The sequence below is a fragment of the Lissotriton helveticus genome, chromosome 1_1 (assembly GCF_964261635.1).
Source record: "Lissotriton helveticus chromosome 1_1, aLisHel1.1, whole genome shotgun sequence".
Taxonomy (NCBI): domain Eukaryota; kingdom Metazoa; phylum Chordata; class Amphibia; order Caudata; family Salamandridae; genus Lissotriton; species Lissotriton helveticus.
The window spans coordinates 316,369,846-316,387,418 of record NC_136057.1 but is presented as its reverse complement, the minus strand read 5'-3'; the positions used below and the strand labels follow the sequence as shown (position 1 = coordinate 316,387,418).

General features: G+C 44.9%; 1 long non-coding RNA gene across 1 annotated transcript in view; it reads left to right on the top strand.

The window, feature by feature from the left end:
- Nucleotides 1–17,573, top strand: part of LOC144769469 (uncharacterized) — a 361,360-nt gene that overhangs the window by 114,011 nt on the left and 229,776 nt on the right. The window contains exon 3 of the long non-coding RNA XR_013598703.1: nt 12,551–12,658. This is a non-coding gene — a long non-coding RNA (uncharacterized LOC144769469). The remainder of the gene's footprint in view (nt 1–12,550; nt 12,659–17,573) is intronic.

Sequence of the window (17,573 nt, the reverse complement as noted above, 5' to 3'; positions counted from 1 at the left end):
CCGTGGCACTCACCACTGGGGGGATTCACCCACCCTTTGTTTTGCTTCTACCTTTCCTACATTGGTCTCTAGAAGGGTCGTACGCTTATCTACCCGGGTAGTTAAGGCGTTCAATTCATCCTTAATGATTTCTAGCTGAAAGTCCATCATCAAGTTTGACACCCAAGTTGGCTTTTCTGTGTCTTCAATTAAACGGTCACCTGTCACTCCTTTCCCCAAGTCACCATTCACTATAAGTTCTGTGGCACCCTTCTTCCGTTTGGTACCAGCCTTCATGGCATGTTTAGCTTTCCCTCTTTTTCCTGGGTCTGGAGAAGTATCCTTCATATGCACGTCCGTGTTGGGTGTATCATGTACCAAAACGCATGTTCTGGACTGAGTCTTAGAAGAGTCAGAGTCCACAATTGACGGAGTAGTTTGCGTATCGGGACTAGTCAGGGTGAAGGCTAGGTCCGGTGTTATCGATAGTCGCCTTTCGGTCAGTTCCATTTCAGTAGGCACCGCCCCTATAGCCCTCTGAAGCATCTTATCAAGAGAGGTAGGCGGATGGGTTGTTGGTGATTGCATGATTAAAGTTTATTTTTTCCCAGCACCAGCGCATTTCCCCATTGTTGCTGATTAGTGTTAACATGAGCAAACTCCGCGTTCTACCTTATCAACAGTTCCACTTAAAAAACAATAGAAAAGAGCCCAAACATAACCAAAATAGCTCACTGCAGGAGACACCCACAAAGGTGGAGGAGGGAGAAAAAAGCAACTGCCAGCTCTTACTCAAGATAATCAGACAGTTGCAATATGTTGCCACCCACCTTAAGCTCCTGCCTGGGTAATGGTTCCATGCACCAGTGATTTTTTCACAAGGACACCTAGGGGGAGTGGCCAAGCCCAGTCTCTTCCGGGCTCTGGCGGGTGCAGACAGGCATGCCCAGGCCAGGTGTTGGAAAGTGGATTATTGGTAGGGGCAAATGTAGGTCTGCCACTGGCAATAAGGCCACTAACACATGGTAGGACTCAGCATAGGTCTTGGACATTTTTTCCTATACTCAACCCTTGGTAATGTGGTTGCGAGCAGACAGGCCTAACTTCAAACACAGGTACGTAAAGCATTACAAAACACAATTTCAGTAAATAATTAAGACATAACACAAAATAAAAATCCAACACCGATTTATAAAAATAGGTCATATCTTTATCTTTTAAATGACACCAAAATGAAAAAAATGAACTATAGGGAACCAGAGATATACATTTTAAAAGAGTAGTCACTTTCTAGTGCTTAGAAACCAACAGCGCCCTTTTTAGTCATTTCGTTTTCTCTGACAGGGACACCTTTAGAAACTGTTCTGGAGAATCTTACCAAATGTGTTGTGCCGCCTTCTCCAGAAGGCAGGTCCAGTTAGAACTCCTTCCTGAAGTTCTGCTTGCGGCTCCCAAAGTATCCACCACACAAGCCAAGGTTCTGGAATCTCCAAGAGGGTCTTTGAACGTGTGAAACTTCTTCAATTCCTCAATCCACTTGAACAAAACCCATACAAATTCACTGGTACGTCAGGCTGGGAATTCTTTGTGGGGATGTCCAGGTGAGCTCTGTTAACCTGCAGCTTGCAAGGAGTCCAATGTTTAGTCCTTTTGCAGCAAGGTAATCCACAGGGCTGCAGTTTTAGTTCGTGCAATCTTCAGAGGTCAGGCCTTAGAAATCTTTGCACAGCAAAACCTCTCAGCAGGGTACTTTCAAGCTTTAAGTTTCAAGCAGATCTGGAGGGCTCTTCCCCTCTCAGATACTTAGTCAACATACCCTGAGTCAAGCAACAGGTCACTTCTGACCAATGCGAGCAGGGTAACTCCTCATAGTTATGACCACATCCTGTAGAGTGTGGCATTAGTTTGTCCAAGAGTGCATCAAATCTTCCAAATCCACAATGGCTGATTTTCCAGCAAGGAGGTAAGAGCTGGCTAAACACACCCCCTGGGATGGCTTATTTACATAGACTCTCCCTCTACCATCTGCACACACCATTAGCCTAGCCCTGACTCTGCGTCAAGAGTGTAAAAGTGTAACTGACATCCAGGCCTCCCCTCAGCCTTTGAAGAGCATGGTTTACGACTCCACCCCTGGCCTGTCATTCCTATGAACCAGCATACTACCCTACCAGCAGAGTTGGTAACACCCAGGGGCTCTTTATAACCTCTTCAAAGCAGCCTGGCTAATCCACTTAACTCTGACCAATCAGGGCAGACCACTGGAAGGCTGAATTTGGACTTACAAACAAGAAAGTCTTATAACTTCTTGTATGTACACTTTAGGAGAGATTCAACAATACGATATTGTGGCATTTACTACTACCATTCTGGGAAATTTTTGAATGGTCAGGCTAGTCAGGCTAGTCCTCTTCTATCAATAGTTATTAATCAATAAATTCCTACCATGTTAACCTATGTAACAAGAGATTTGCAATGGGAAAAATGACTTGGGCCATTTTTCCAGCACCAGGACTTACAAAAACATATTTTATAAGTACTTGTCTTATATCTACAGGAACCCCACCCCATGTGCAACTAGGGGAGACTCTAGGGGTTCTGAATCTGTAGAAATATTGCAGATTCTCCTTTTACTGTGCTTTAAATATCAAAGTCGAATTTGAGCAGCACTTTACCACAACTTTACCACAACTTGGGGAGTGAAATGTGAAATTTTACTTTGCCCAGGCAAATAAAAACTCATTGTTATAAGGGTGTACCTTATAGATAACTGACCCCCACCCCTGGGATACCTAGGGGAGACCCTGGGGACCCCTAATATGCCAAAACATTGTAGGTTTTCAATTTGTAAGTGCCCCTAACACCAAAGTCGAGTTTGGGCACAATTTACTTTTTAAAAGCAGTCCTGGCACCCAGGGCTGGTTTTAAAAAAAAATGTCTTTATTAGTTTTAACGGACATATTGACAGCCATTAAGCACAAGACTGACATAGTGTGCGAATGAAAAAACCTACTCTCCCACCCCTCCCCCCCCCCCCAGGCAAAACAAATGTCAAATTATGATACATTGGAAAAGACCATTGCGTCATCAGACATGCAAATACATAGCAATAAAAAGTGAAGGCGGTAGTTGAGCCCTTACAGTTAGACCTCCAGTAATGACAAATAGCTAGGGCATAGAACATCTCAGGCTGCACGTATGAGTCATCAGAACACAGGCAATGGGTGTAATTTCAGAAGAGAGCCAGTATGAGGAATATGCGAAGGTGACATACATTTCCATGAGTTACATCAAATCGGGGTGGGATAGCAAATACGCTGTAATCAGGGCCCAGAAATCCTTAGGGCAAGAAGACTCTGGTATCGCCTCTTCATAGATCCGCAACTGATCCCTACAGTAAAGTAAATCCTGGAGCCATTTTTTCACTGCTGTAGTGGTTCTAGCGCCCCAACATTGTACGACACCCCTCTTTGCGAGCAGCGTGGATACAGCAAACAGGCGTCTGTTACAAGGTTTAAGGCGTTTAACATACCCAAGTAGGCAAATCTCAGGAGGGTAGTTCACGGGTTCTAGTACAATGTCAGTAAGCATTCTCATCACGTCAGTCCAGAAGGCAAACACCCCGCACACAACCATGCCACATGTATAAAATCTGCATCAGCCTTCCCACATCGCACGCAGTTAGCAGAGTCTCGCAGACCATACCTGTTGAGCTGTACGGGGGTATAATACAATTGATGTAAACATTTGAAGTGAATTATTCTGAGGTTACAATTCGCTGTGAGATGCCCAGTAAGCTTGCAACATGCCCTCCAAACTTTCGGCGCGATGGTAATCCCTATAGCTGCCTGCCATCTGAGACAGGAGGGATGGTCGCCTTGTTCCCTCTCACTCAAAGAAGCATTATAAAGCTTAGTAATTAAGCCTGTACGCCCCTCTCCCACCAGCATCGCCTGCAATGAGTGTAGAGTAGTGGGCTCTGCCGGGAATTCCGGATAAGCAGCCTTGATAGCTTGCCGAATTCAAACATAAGTAAAGCCAAACATAAAACCGCGATCTGTCCCATTTTGTACCTCCTGTAGAGTCCGAATTGCCCATGTGTGTACAAATCGCCCATCCGGGAGATACCAGCTTTGGCCAATTCCCGCAGGGCCGGCTTTTCCCATCCCGCAGAGACTTCAGGGTGGGAGGCCAAGGGTAGCAATGGAGCATATAGATAGGATAGTTGAGCCCGTTCAGCAAGCATTCGCCAAGCCCATGCCTTGCATTGAACCGGGTTTATCTCATTCCATGTACCGCCGGAGCCACCGAAAAAGGTCTCCGCCTGCAGGGGCATCTGAAAAACGGCATCTGATTCAATGGCTACGTGAGGTTGAAACCGCTGGGGGAAATGCCAATAAAGCATGAATTGCGCCTGCGCACAGAGGTAGTATAGTCTAAGGTCGGGGGCCTCAAACCCACCCCTATCAAAGGGCTGGACCAATACATCCCATCTACATCTGGGCTTTTTACCACCCCATACAAATGTCAGCAGTACCGATTGGAGCACTTTAAACAGTGTCACATTTAGTCTTATGGGAATGTTAGCAAAAAAATAGAGCAGTTTAGGGAGGAAGGCCATTTTGACAACAGCTATTCGATCTGCGAGCGACAAGGGCAAGTGAGCCCACCGTTCCGCCAGGTCAGTGATACGCATAATAGTACGGCCATAAATCTCAGTTACCACCTTATCCGGGTCCCTATGCAGCCACACCCCCAGATATTTCACGGGTTCAGTCGTCCAAGTTAGTGGAAAGTTCCGATCCACCTCCTTTGTGTGCCTGTTAGTGGAAACACCACAGATTTTGCCCAGTTGATCCCTAGACCTGAGTATCTCTCGAATTTCACATATTCCCAAGGCAATTCAGGTAGAAATGTGGTGGGTTCTTGAACATATAGCAACATATCATCTGCGTAAAGTGAAACAACAAGAGGTCTCTGTCGAAACCGCAAGGCAGCATCTGCATGTTTTTGATGGAGTTTGCAAGCCAGGGGCTCCAGTGCAATCGAGAAGAGCATTGGTGTCAGGGGGCAACTCTGTCTTTTTCCTCTCTCAATAGGAAACACTGAGGACACCCAACCATTAACATGCACCTCAGCGACCGGGTTGTCATATATTACTCGAAGCCATTGCAGAAAAAAAGGAGGGAAGCCCCTCCTAGTCAAGATAATAAACATGTAGAGCCATTGGAGAGAGTCGAAAGCATTTGCTGCATCGAGCAGCTCTGCAACTGCTTGGAAGTCTGGGTCAAAATAATGTAGGGTAGAAAAAACAGTGCGCAAATTGTGAGTCGTAGAGCGAGCAGTTACAAACCCTGATTGGTCAGGTAAGACCAGAAGGGGGAAAACGGCTGTATTCTGGTGGCGATCATTTTTGCTAGGATCTCTTCATCGATATTAATGATCGAGAGGGGTCAATATGATTCACACATATTCGGGGGCTTATCAGGTTTCAACAAGGTTACAAGTAAAGCCTCCAGGAGTGAGGATGGAAGCCCACCCTTCTTGTAGACCTCCGCATACACCTCCGGAAGCCGGGGGCAAGATCCAACACGTAGGCCATACGAAATTCGCTGGGCAGCCCTTCTATCCCCAGGCTGTACAAGGTATTCACGATGCCCATTAGAGAGCCACCCCAATGCAGCTTCATCGAGATATGAGTCAATCTCTTCAGGCGACGGGGAGTACCTAGAGGCGTAAAGCCGGATGTAAAATTTTAAGACGGCATCACAGATCTCCGGCGTCAAATAATGCGCAACCTCACCCTCATCCAACGTTTCCTTTATACACTCCTGACTACGCTGCGCGGCCAGTTTTTGGGCCGGCGAGCAGCCGGGACGGCCCCCTCCCTATATTAACAAGCAGTGCGGCAGTGAGAGCAATGCAGTAGTTCTTGATCAACCATTTTGTTGTGGTCCGTGACCTGCACACGTATTTCGGCTAATTTTGCTGGGGAGGGATCAGTCTCGTAAGCCCGTTCAAGTGTGGAGATATCCGATGCCAGCTTTTTAATCCGACGTCGGATATCACGCAACACTCCCGACTGTGCTCCTATGCAAGCCCCATGGATGGTAACCTTGAATGCCTCCCAGAGAATTCCCGCACTATCCACCGATCCCCTATTCTCTTAAAAAAAAAATCCTGATCGCCTCCCCAATTGTCTGTTTGAAGACTGGATCGGTTAACTCAGTCGGTTGCAATCACCACGCGAAGGGCGGTCGTTCACAAGTGGGAATGCGCAACCCAAGGACCACAGGTGAATGATCAGACAGTGTGCGATCCTCATGCCTAACCCCCACTGCCCAAGTGCAAACCTTCACCGAAACAAGCCAGAAATCTATGCAAGACCAGGAGCCATGTACGGAGGACACAAATGTGTTCTCCCGACCAGAGGGATGCCAAAGGCGCCAGACATCATGCAATAGGCCTGTTGTCAGCAACCCCAGCAGCACCTTCGCAGCCTGTTTAGGTCGCATCTTTCCACTCCCAACTCTATCTAAGGAAGCATCCAGACAAACCTTAAAGACCCTGCCCCAGACAATCGCGGTTGGTGGGAAAGTTGAAATTCTGCACAACACATCTGGAAGAAATGAAGGATCATCCGTGTTGGGACCATAAACATTCACCAACAACTCACTCATGCCGCCTAACTGCCCATGCACCATTGCTACTCTTCCATGCTCATCCGTATTGGTGCGACCTGCAGTGAATGGAACACCCTTCCTCACAAAAATTGACACATTCCTAGAGTAAGTAGAGTAAGAGGACGCAACTCTCACACTTGCCCAGCACACACCCACTCTCTGTGCCAAGTCTCTAGTAAGGTGTGTCTCCTGCAACATGGCTATCTGCACCCCTTTCTATCCAGATATGCGAATACCGATCTTATCTTCTTCGTAGAGTTCAGCCCACGCACATTCTAGGTTAGGAATTTAACATTGCAGCTCATAATGGCAAGCCAACTCTAATATGGTTCAAATACAGGAATGAATACATTGCACGTCTAAAGCACTATAACATTTAAAAAAAAAAAGGACACATAGCACAGCCACAGTTTGGTTCTACTTTCCCCCAAAACAAACCCCAAACCCCCACTTCAGCATCCCCTAACTTGCCAAAGCCATCCCAATATAAAGCTCCCATCCCCCAACATAGCCGTGAACTAGCAATTCGCATTTGGGGTATACCCAATTCAGGGGAGCAGAGTGCTACTAACCTCCCACTTGGTGGGTGGTGGCCGAGCAAGTCTAAACCAGGGCCCGGTATAGAAATGTGAGTCTCATAGCATGTGATGTAGTAGACTACAATGTCTCTAGTAACTGTGAGACACCTCAAGCAAAGGACTTCTCAACATAACATGTCATTACACCAAAATGATACTTATGATAATAGCGAATTGAATAGAGAGAGGAAGTAAGGCACAAATGCAAGGGGAACAGCTATTGGAATTAGGCCAGTAAGTTATCCTCAGTTCAGACCACGTCGAACATGTGGTTCTAATGTAGCATATACACCCCGTGGTTAAGAGCCACCGGATCCCACCCGACCCAAAACAGAATAGGCACTAGGAGTGTCCATGGAGAGTACCCAAGGGCCTAATATGGACCATGATAACACATCTCTCTATTGCTCATCGTCATCTGGTGTGGTGCTTGCTTCTCATCTCCTGCGCATCAACTGTTTAGCATGTTCAAGAGCAGCTTTGGGGTTCGAAAAGATCTTGAAGTCTCCGTCTGGGCCAACTCGCAGGTGAGCAGGGTCAAGCATGACATACGGGACCACTACAGTTTGCAGAAATCTTTTAACACTGCCAAACTCACTTCTGGTTGCCTGTACGGCAACAGTAAAATCTGGGGAAAAGGCCAGCGCATTGCCCTGACGCACTATATTGCCCTTCTCTCTTACCATCCTTAAAATAGTTTCTCGGTCCCTGTAGTTCAGAATGTGAGTGATGAAAGGGCGTGGAGTAGCTCCCAGGATAGGCTTGGCAGCGAGAGAGCGGTGGGCACATTCGACAATGAACATTTCAGAGAGCTGATCAGTAGAAAAAATATCTTAATGAGATTTTCTATGAAAGTCTCCATCTTACCCACATTTGTGGATTCCGGCAAGCCAGTATGCCTAATGTTATTGCGCCTGGACCGCGCCTCTAAATCTTCATTCTTGGCCTCAATAAGGGCTAAGACTTTCTCCATGTTGAGTGTCTTTCTGTGCATTTTCTTAGGCCGTCCTCCGTCGTAGATACTCGCTGCTCCGCCTCCCCATACGAGCATTTTGTTTTTCCCACTGTGACGACATATGGTGAAGCCAGTGATTTTCCGCTGCCATCGTACCTTCTATAGATTGAAGACTACGTTGAAAAGCCAGCAGCGTGGATTCAAGAGTGGAGGGATTATAGGTCTGAGCATCTGCTTCTGAGTCAGAGGCCGCCTTCTGCAAAGTTTTCATCATTTTGCGCGCCTCAAAGCTAAGGCGAGGTTGTGATTTGTCAGTTCTCCCCATTGCCGCCCCTCCTGAAAATGTCCTTTAGACCGAGGGATAAGCGGGGACAGCAGAGTGCTTGGCGTCAAAAGCGAGAAAGGGAGGTCACCAGGGACTTGCAGCGGGCCACAGAGTTAGTCAGAGCAGTAATCACCAAGACACTGCCCCACTATCAAGCCCAAGTGCGCTCGCACGAGGGGGCGTTCAGGAAGGGCGATGCCTCACCTACAAGGCCAGCACATGCTATAGGCCAGAGGATAAAGAACCTCTCCTCAACTCCGTGCAACCCACTCCTGAGAGCACGCCACACCCGGGTCAAACAACAGACAATCAGGGAACAGCAGTGTTCAGCTACTATCCATATACCATTAGGTACTACCAATGTCAGGGAGCAGTTCCACAATGCAAACGCAGCACCAGCAGAGAGCTTAGGCCATGAAGACACCTGCATCAATCCTCCACTAATGGTCCACAGAGGGGATGGCTGCGCACCCAGAGAATTCACCCCACCATCCACAATGAAGGTCCCTCAGGTGTCTATCTTAAAGGGTGGGGATGGGCAGCTCACAGAGACAGTCCAGCAGCAGGTATTTCCTGACAAGCAGTGAGTCACAATATAAAAGGGAGCTCCAGAGCACAGCACTTCAGGGGAGATGTCTAGGCTGCCACACCCCGCGCCAACCAGCCTCTCACCACAGCTCGCAGGCCGCGGCCCGCTCCCGGCCTGCGCCCGCCTCCGCGGCCACAGAACCGGGTTGAGGCGCACCCCACTCACTGCAGCTAGTGCCGGCAGGCATCAGCAGTTAAATGCAGCGCCAGTATTCCCCACTGGCACAAGGGCAGGAAAGTCAGCCAGGATTCCTCGATCTGCCGGCAGCAGGTCGGCTCCCCCGTTAGGCCCTGCAGCTCCAGCCGGCACGCAGCCTCTCCAGTGCTCAGCAGTGGTTCACCAGTCGGCCACCAGAGCGCAGCCCGTCACACAGCCATGCGTGGGCACCGCGGTCCCAAGGCAGCACACGCACAGAGCCCTCGGCACAAAGCACCTCTAAGCAGCTACTGCTGTGTAGGGCGGCCGCCATTTTTTCCGCAGAGTGCAGAAGAGCTCTTTTTAAACAAACCAATCTTTGCTCATACCAGAGGGCGAAATTTGAAAGAGATATTGACGAAACCCATTGACAATACTCCATCAAGCTGCAGGGCCTAACGGGGGAGCCGACCTGCTGCCGGCAGATCGAGGAATCCTGGCTGACTTTCCTGCCCTTGTGCCAGCGGGGAATACTGGCGCTGCATTTAACTGCTGATGCCTGCCGGCACAAAATTAGAAGGGGAACGCCGACAAAGACCTCTAGGAGTGATTTTGACATTGTGCAGACTTGACGAAGCCGTAGGTTTCTCTAACCTAAGCGAAACGCGTTGGCACAAGGATTGGATTTCTGTGGAATAAAAATATTTCTTTTGCAAGCAGCTTTACTTTGGAGTGGAATTTTGGACTCACATATTTGATAACTTTATATAATCTCTGTGTGCTCTGAGATCTTGTATCTTATGTCGTTTTCAACAGTGGTTGAAAATCAAGGGAAGTGGGGTGTTTGCTCCCAAAACTCTTGGATGCACCAGTTATAATATCAGAAGATGAAGATTTAAATGTTTATTTTTATATGAGCGCCTACTACCCGTAACACTCGAAAGTTTTGTACAAAGTTTTCAGCTGTTCAGGGTTTGCATGAGTCATTCTCACTACTATATCTCCTCTGGGAACGTATTAATTTGGACACATATTTTATTAATCGTGAATAACTAAATGCTCTAAATCTCACCACTTTAACTGATGGCTGTATCATCTGTGGTCTCTCGGTTTACCTTAGTTTCACATGTGTTCATCCGTGCACCATTTTCCATGTTTTTTTATTTTTGCGTTCCAGTACGCATACTTACATGGTTCTCACTATCGGTCTATTTTTTTATGTTTGTGGTATCACAGATTTGGGAGGTAAGGTCATATAATTTCATTGCATTATTATATACCTACATTGGGTTTGTTCATCATGTACATACTGTTTATTTGTTTTCATTGTAGATATTTTTACCTGATGAAGGGCACTGGGTTGCCCGAAATGCATCTGGATGGATGTACTAAAATGTATATGAATTCTCGCCTAAACAGGCATGAACTTTGATATGAAGGAATATCATACTTTAATGTAAATAAAAATCACAGTCAAGAACAAATTGGTTTAATTTGAGGACTATTTATTTGTGTTTGAACTTTTAAACATTCGCTTTGGGATTCAACAGTTGTGCACAGGGGGACATCTCCTAATCAGGAGATGCAACTTGGCTACTTTTAGAAAGGCGCATTTTCTTGTCTCAACCATTTGGTGCCTGCGACCTGTAGACATGTCTAGGAGCAGCTGGCAATTGGTCTTTGTGTATTACTCCAAGACAATGAGACAAAGGTGAAATAGGTGTTGGCAGGATTGGCCATTTCTGACTTGATAGGGGCAGAGCTGTCAGCTACCACACTTGCACATCACAAAGACTTTCTCTCAGCACACTAACACACGGTAGTCTTTTGTGCCCTCAGACAAACTTAGGGCAGGGCAGGGAAGTAAGAAATTCCATTAGGGGGAGGACTCTGGAAGTTTCTCCTACCTCAAATTGGGTACCAGGTATAAATATTGGACCCTCTGACCCAACTCTTGGGTACACCTCTGGACCTATGAAAGACTCAGAAAGACTGCTACCCTGCTGTCCTGCTGCTTGAGTGAGAAGGACTGGACCTGCATCTTGAATGCAGGACCACCAGAGTGGCCTCTTGATCAGAGCGTGGGGACAGAAAATTCTCCAACCACCCTGAACCCTGCACCGGGACTCTGCCTGATGTAAAACCTGCCACCGAATGGTGCCACTGCAGTCCTGTACCCTTGGAAGTGGGCCAGAAGGTGCTCTAGCAGCCCAGCTGTGGTCTCTTGGGTAGAACAGATGGAAAGTGAATAATCTTCTCACAGCTCCACATCGGAACCACTGCTGCACATCCCCAACGTAAGACCTTGCATTGCCTCCTGACTCTTATCGGAACCTCCGCTACACAACACATTCTGGACAAGGGATCTTACGACTCTCTGCAACCAGGATTTAAGGTCCTTTGTTCAGTGTAACTTACTTGGCCCCTGTATCCGGCCCATTCTTAATCGTGGTAAGCCCGAACATGTGACTTTGTCCCGATCCAGATCATCCAGAAAACCACAGTTGGAATTTTGTGCTTTTAGGCACTATTTTCACTAAAATCTTTTAAATTGCATCGCACCTGTTCTACTGATGGAACTTTTGTTTTTTTCTGTATCAAATAATTTATTACATTTTACTATATATTTCTAAATTGGTGTGGGATTTTTTTATGTAGTGTTTTCAATGTATTACTGTTTGAAGTGCTGCATAAATACTTCACACATTGTCTCTAAGTTAAGCCTGACCGCTTTGTGGCAAGCAACCAGAGGTTTAACCACAGTATAATATGAAGTGTGCTTGTTTTCACCCCAATTAGAATTGTGGTTGCTGCATGAGTTTGGATTCACCATCCTCAACCAGTAACCTAATTTCCTACAGTCAGTGTTTAGAAGAGTAATGAATATTCCTATAATAGTCAATGGGGTCTGAAATTCACGCAGACTATAGGCCAAGATAGAATTATTTTTCTTGTCTTAAGAATTACAGTCATCAATCAAAGTCTTTCTGTGTCCTTCTTGCACAAAGAGACTGCATCTAATTCAACATTAAGGTTTCATAGTTGCCATGGGTTAAGCAGTATTAATGCCCTCCCATATGGTGAATGTAGTAATGCTAGGAGAAACCAGAAATTTATGTACATTGAAGGTCCTGACAAAAAATAATGGGTTGACCTGTATTGTCTTTTACAAATGTGGTAATTGAAGCATGTCTAACTTAAAGCTGTATATAATTGAGCAGGTTACGGGCAATAAAAACAGAGAAATACACAGGAGCCTTGCACTTTAAGCAACAACATAACTAATGTATGTGTCTCTATCAATAGAGTAAATGTCCTAGACGAGGAACTAATGGACTGACACAAAGACAAATGGAATCACAGTTAATTATACACCCCTGTAGCTTGAAACCTAAAGGAGTAACTACAATAAAGGTTTGTTATTTTCTTGATACATGATAGCATTCATTACCCAGAGGTCATCAAATAATGAACTCCTTATCTGCTGAAACTGCATACCAAAGCTTACATTTAATAGAAATTGTTTTCTATTGATACTATATAAAATTTATATAATAAAGGAATTTTACTGCCACCTATTTGAACAGAATTATTCAATCTCTCCAATTGCTAATTGCCATGATTAATATTGTTATAATTGTAATTTGAATGTGTATTGATTTAATGCTGTTTAGAATTACATATCATATCACAATCAAGATGACATTTATCGCTAGGGATGTGAAAAATTTACGTAATTTGCTAGACATAATTATACAAAAGTATGCAAAATTATGCATAATTAGAAATGCATCTTGCACTCAATAAATTACCCAAATTCTCAGTTTGAGTAAAAATGCAACTCAATAATGTAATTTTGAGTTGATATCCAGTCACTCTCACTCAAAACACTGGCTTTCCTGTTCAGATGTGTTGTTTTGCACTCTAAAATTACCCTGAAATGTTTGTTGATCACCCACATTAAGGGAACTGCTGCTCATATTCAAAACACTGCATTTTTTTTTATTCTTTTTTTTTGGTCCTCATACACCATGTTGGGTATTCTTGATGGGATTCCTCCAGCTCTTCTCATCTGGCCGACCTTTTCTGACCCTGAATTAGGCCTACAATGATAGACAGATGGGGTTCTCCCAAGCCAGTAATGTTTCCTTGATCCACTCCTGTTCACACCAACTACGAAACCATATGTTACTTAGGAGAAAAGGACCGACAGAACCCAGGCAAAATCATAGGACCGCTTTTACCGATTTCGCCAGGCCACTAGGGCCGCCCATATCTTGTCTAGGCTCGTGCTGTCACAGGCTATATCCGATTCGCTTGTAAAAATAATATGTTTTAAACATTCTGCAAATGTTGGAGGGTTTACAGATTTCCAGGCCCTACATATCTCTCTCCTTGCCAAAATTGAAACATAAAAGATGAATTTAGACGCTAGATCTTTCAAGCGATGGTTTGTCGTCAGGCCAAGAAGAATTGTCTTGGGTTGACCTCTACTTGTTGCTGGAGGACGTCTTCTAAAAAATGTTGTACCTCCAGCCAATAGCAGATAATCTTCGGGCAGTCTATAAACATGTGGAGGTCGTCTGCAGCGGGGTGCTTACATCTGGGGCAATAATATTCAGACCCTGTCGCCTTAGCTAATTTCCCCGGGGTCCAGTATACCCTATAGGCCGTATAGAGGTGGTTTCTTTTGAGAGCAGCTGGTTTAACTACTGCCCGTAGCATAGTGAAAGAGTCGCCCCAGATGTCTCCCAAATTATGAATATTAGTACCAAGGACATTGACCCAAAGTTTTTGAAGTTCAGATTCAGCTGCTTCTCCATCTTCCAGCAGGGCCCAATACCAAAACGAGATCTCCCGTTTCCAGCCTCCCCTTCTGGAAACCGAATTGAATCTTGGGCTCGCTTCTTCATGATCCCAGGACTGCGTTGCCCACCACCCGACAATTGATAGTATATTCAAAACACTGCTGATCTCATTTGGATTAGTAGTTTCATGCTCAAGAATTAACCAAACGGTCTTTTTAGGTAAACAAATTGACCTGAAATGCTGCTCATGTGCAAAAATTACATCTAGCATTAACATTTCTACCAGAAACTATATAATGTGATGTCATCTTGGTAATGTCGCGTAACTTTTGTTAAATACAATTACGTAAATTATGATAGTTGCACCAACGTAATTAAAATTTCACCCAGCCTATTTATCATCATATTTGTTCAGTCTTGTTGAGTCTTTAGTGTCTGCAAGTACGGGTTTATTTTTTAAATGTAAGATACAATTGTTTATCAGATACAATACAAACCCAGGAATCTGACAATTGATTGGAGGGGCTACATGCCCCAAACAATGGTTTGCAGCAACAATCAGCCTCAGTCAGGGGGTGCTCCGAGATCGGTGTGGAGAAGTGGCATTCAGCCTGGCACTGTTTATTATTCAGAACAAGATCTTTGATAGAGAATAACTAAACAGCTATTTTTACAAAGAATAGGTATGCTGTGTGATCCATCCTAAGAAACTTGATTCATACATTTGCTATTTTCTGCTTCTGCTAAAACGTAGAATTGCTGTTAGAGGCAGTTATATGGTGTTCTGATGATAGGAATTTGCTAACCATGTTAGGAATGTTGAGATTGTGTTTGCTGGCCATGTAATGGATTTCTTTTCTAATTATGTGTGGATACCGTTCATATTTTATGTACTAGGGGGCCGATTATGATAGCGGATAATCCGCATCCTCCGGGCCGGCGGAAGCCACCGCCGGCCCGGAGGAGAGAGGAGAGGAGAGGAGAGGGAGAGGAGTTGGCCTAACGGCTAGGGCGCTCGACCTCGGACCTGGGGATCTGGGTTCGAGTCTCGGTAACGACGCCAAAATCTCCTGTGATTCTGGGCAAATCACTTAATCTCCCCGTGCCTAAAATGAATGTGTGTCCGTCCTCATGTAACATAACTGGTGATATGTAAAGCGCTCTGATACCCAATTTGGTTCGGGTCTAGATCGCGTTATATAAAACACTGCAAAAAAAAATTACAAATTATCGGCTGCGGACTGGAAAAAGACCCCCTGCCAGATTAGGATGGCTGGGGGATCTATTTTCCGTCCGCAGCTTTTCCGCCGCGTTCGCCTTCCGACCGCGTTGGAAAAGCTCTAACATGGCTGGCGGTGTCTGTCAGACACCGCCAGGCATATGAGGATGTCAGCGGTCCTATGCCTTTCCACGGCGGCATTTTTGCTGTGGAAAGGCATACAGTCTTTTCTTTGGGGGCCCGTTGCGGGCCCCCAGGGGTGAAGGGGGGATGGGGGGTGCACATGGGGGGTACCTATGGTACCCCCCTGCATTTGCATGCACTAAGCGGCAGGCACCGCGCGGTGCCTGCCGCTTTGTGCATGCAAATGCAATGCTTTAATTTTTAACATTGCGGCGGGAGCTGCTTCAAGCAGCACCCGCCGCAATGTTAAAAATACAGGATGTGACCGCCAGGGTGGCGATCACATCCTAATTTGCACGGAGGGACCGCCGCTGCCCCTGCGGACGGTCCCTCCACCTCTGGGGTGGCGGAGGGACACAGGTCCGTCCGCCATCCTAATAGGGCCCTAGGTTTGGGTTTTAGATCTAAACATTTTAAAGTTTAATCCTTGATTTTTTAGTGCTGTTTTGAATCTGATTTTCCCTATGTCTCTGAACTTATCCAATGGGGTTGATCGTGACCAGAAAAAACTTCATGCACAGTACTTCTTAGTGGGTTGTGTATGGGTTGCAGTCCAACAAGGTTTTTAATTTGTATTGGTGCATTGAACTAAGTCTTTGCACCAATGGTTAAGAAATCTGGCCTTCAGGGGACGGGGGAGGCAGAACCTGAAATGGAGCAGCAAGTTAGTGCAGCAATATTAGTTTCTATATATGCAGAACAGAATGTTATTTGTATGTATTTTCATGCACTTTTTAAATAGACTCAACAAGTTCAATTTTTACCAAGTAATGAAGTACCACTATTGTCTCTATTGTGGTTTAATTAGGATTGGTAATATTAACATTTTATGAACTGAACGATTTTTTTAATGTAGATAATTTTGGACTCTTCCCCAAGTTAAATACATTCCCCAGCTTTACATAATACTATGATTAAAGAGACATTGAGTATAAGTGGTATCTAAATCAAATCAAATCAAATAAGCTTTATTCGATTATCACAAGGATATCATAAAAGCATACATTATATTAATCAAGTTTATAATTGAAATCCAGATATAAGTTTCAAAAGAAAATGCCAAAAAGAAAAACATAACTTCACAAGGCACATATGAATTAACATTTTCCATAAAAAGCCATATAAAAAAAGTTCTAAAAACAGTCAGTAAATATACAAATTCATGTGTCACATCATATTGAGTTCCTAAATTTTAGCAGCAATTTCAAAAACTTTTCCATAATAAGTATCACGTCCCTATTTTCCAGTTGTTGTAACCGTTCAAATTCATCTTTACAAGACCGCAAACCCCAGGTCTTCAATAGGGGTTTCAATAAAATTTTTCTAGGTACTAGATAATATTTACAGAAAAGTATAGAATGAATATTGGATTGAGGTGCAATGTCATCACAAGGGCAAGGGGGCAGGTTTCGGGACCAGTCGTTACAGGAAGGAAAAGTAATTAACCGATAAAAGGAGCCCAGTCTGAATCTAGTGAGGAGCATTCTTGAAAAGCAAGAGATAACAGTAGCGAGATATAATTGTAATCCCTGGATCATTGTAATTCTTTGAAAAGCCAAAACAGTTTTATTGTCTTTTTGAATAATCCGTCTGTTGGCTTCAAGGTGATCCATTAAGAGTTTTCTCAAAGCTTTCCTGGGGATTTGCTCCATACTTAATGGATCGGTAAAAAACTCTGGGCGACCAATTTCAAAACAGAACCTTTTAACAAAAGACATCCATTTTATATGTTTAACCCTCTCCAATTTTTGACAATCCGCAATTACCTCTCGATTAAAAGCCGTCTCTGTAGTAGTCCAAATCTTATGCCATAGAAGGATGGGCTCAGATTTTATTGTGTCAGAAATATAAGGTAGCCCCAACTCTATGTGAATCAAATAAGTGGACGTTGACTTCGGGATCCCTAAGAGGTACCTTAGGAACTGATTTTCATCCTTCTGGATGGATGTTATGTTGTCGATCCCCCAGAGACCAGCCCCGTAAATTGCAGTTGACACACACTTTGCTTTATAGATGGTAATAAGCTGCTTGACTGGTCTCCCCCCTATTTTGCTAGCAAAGTCTCGAAGTGCACCAATCGCCCTAATAAAAGCAAGCTTCCTGGCTTTTACAGCGGACT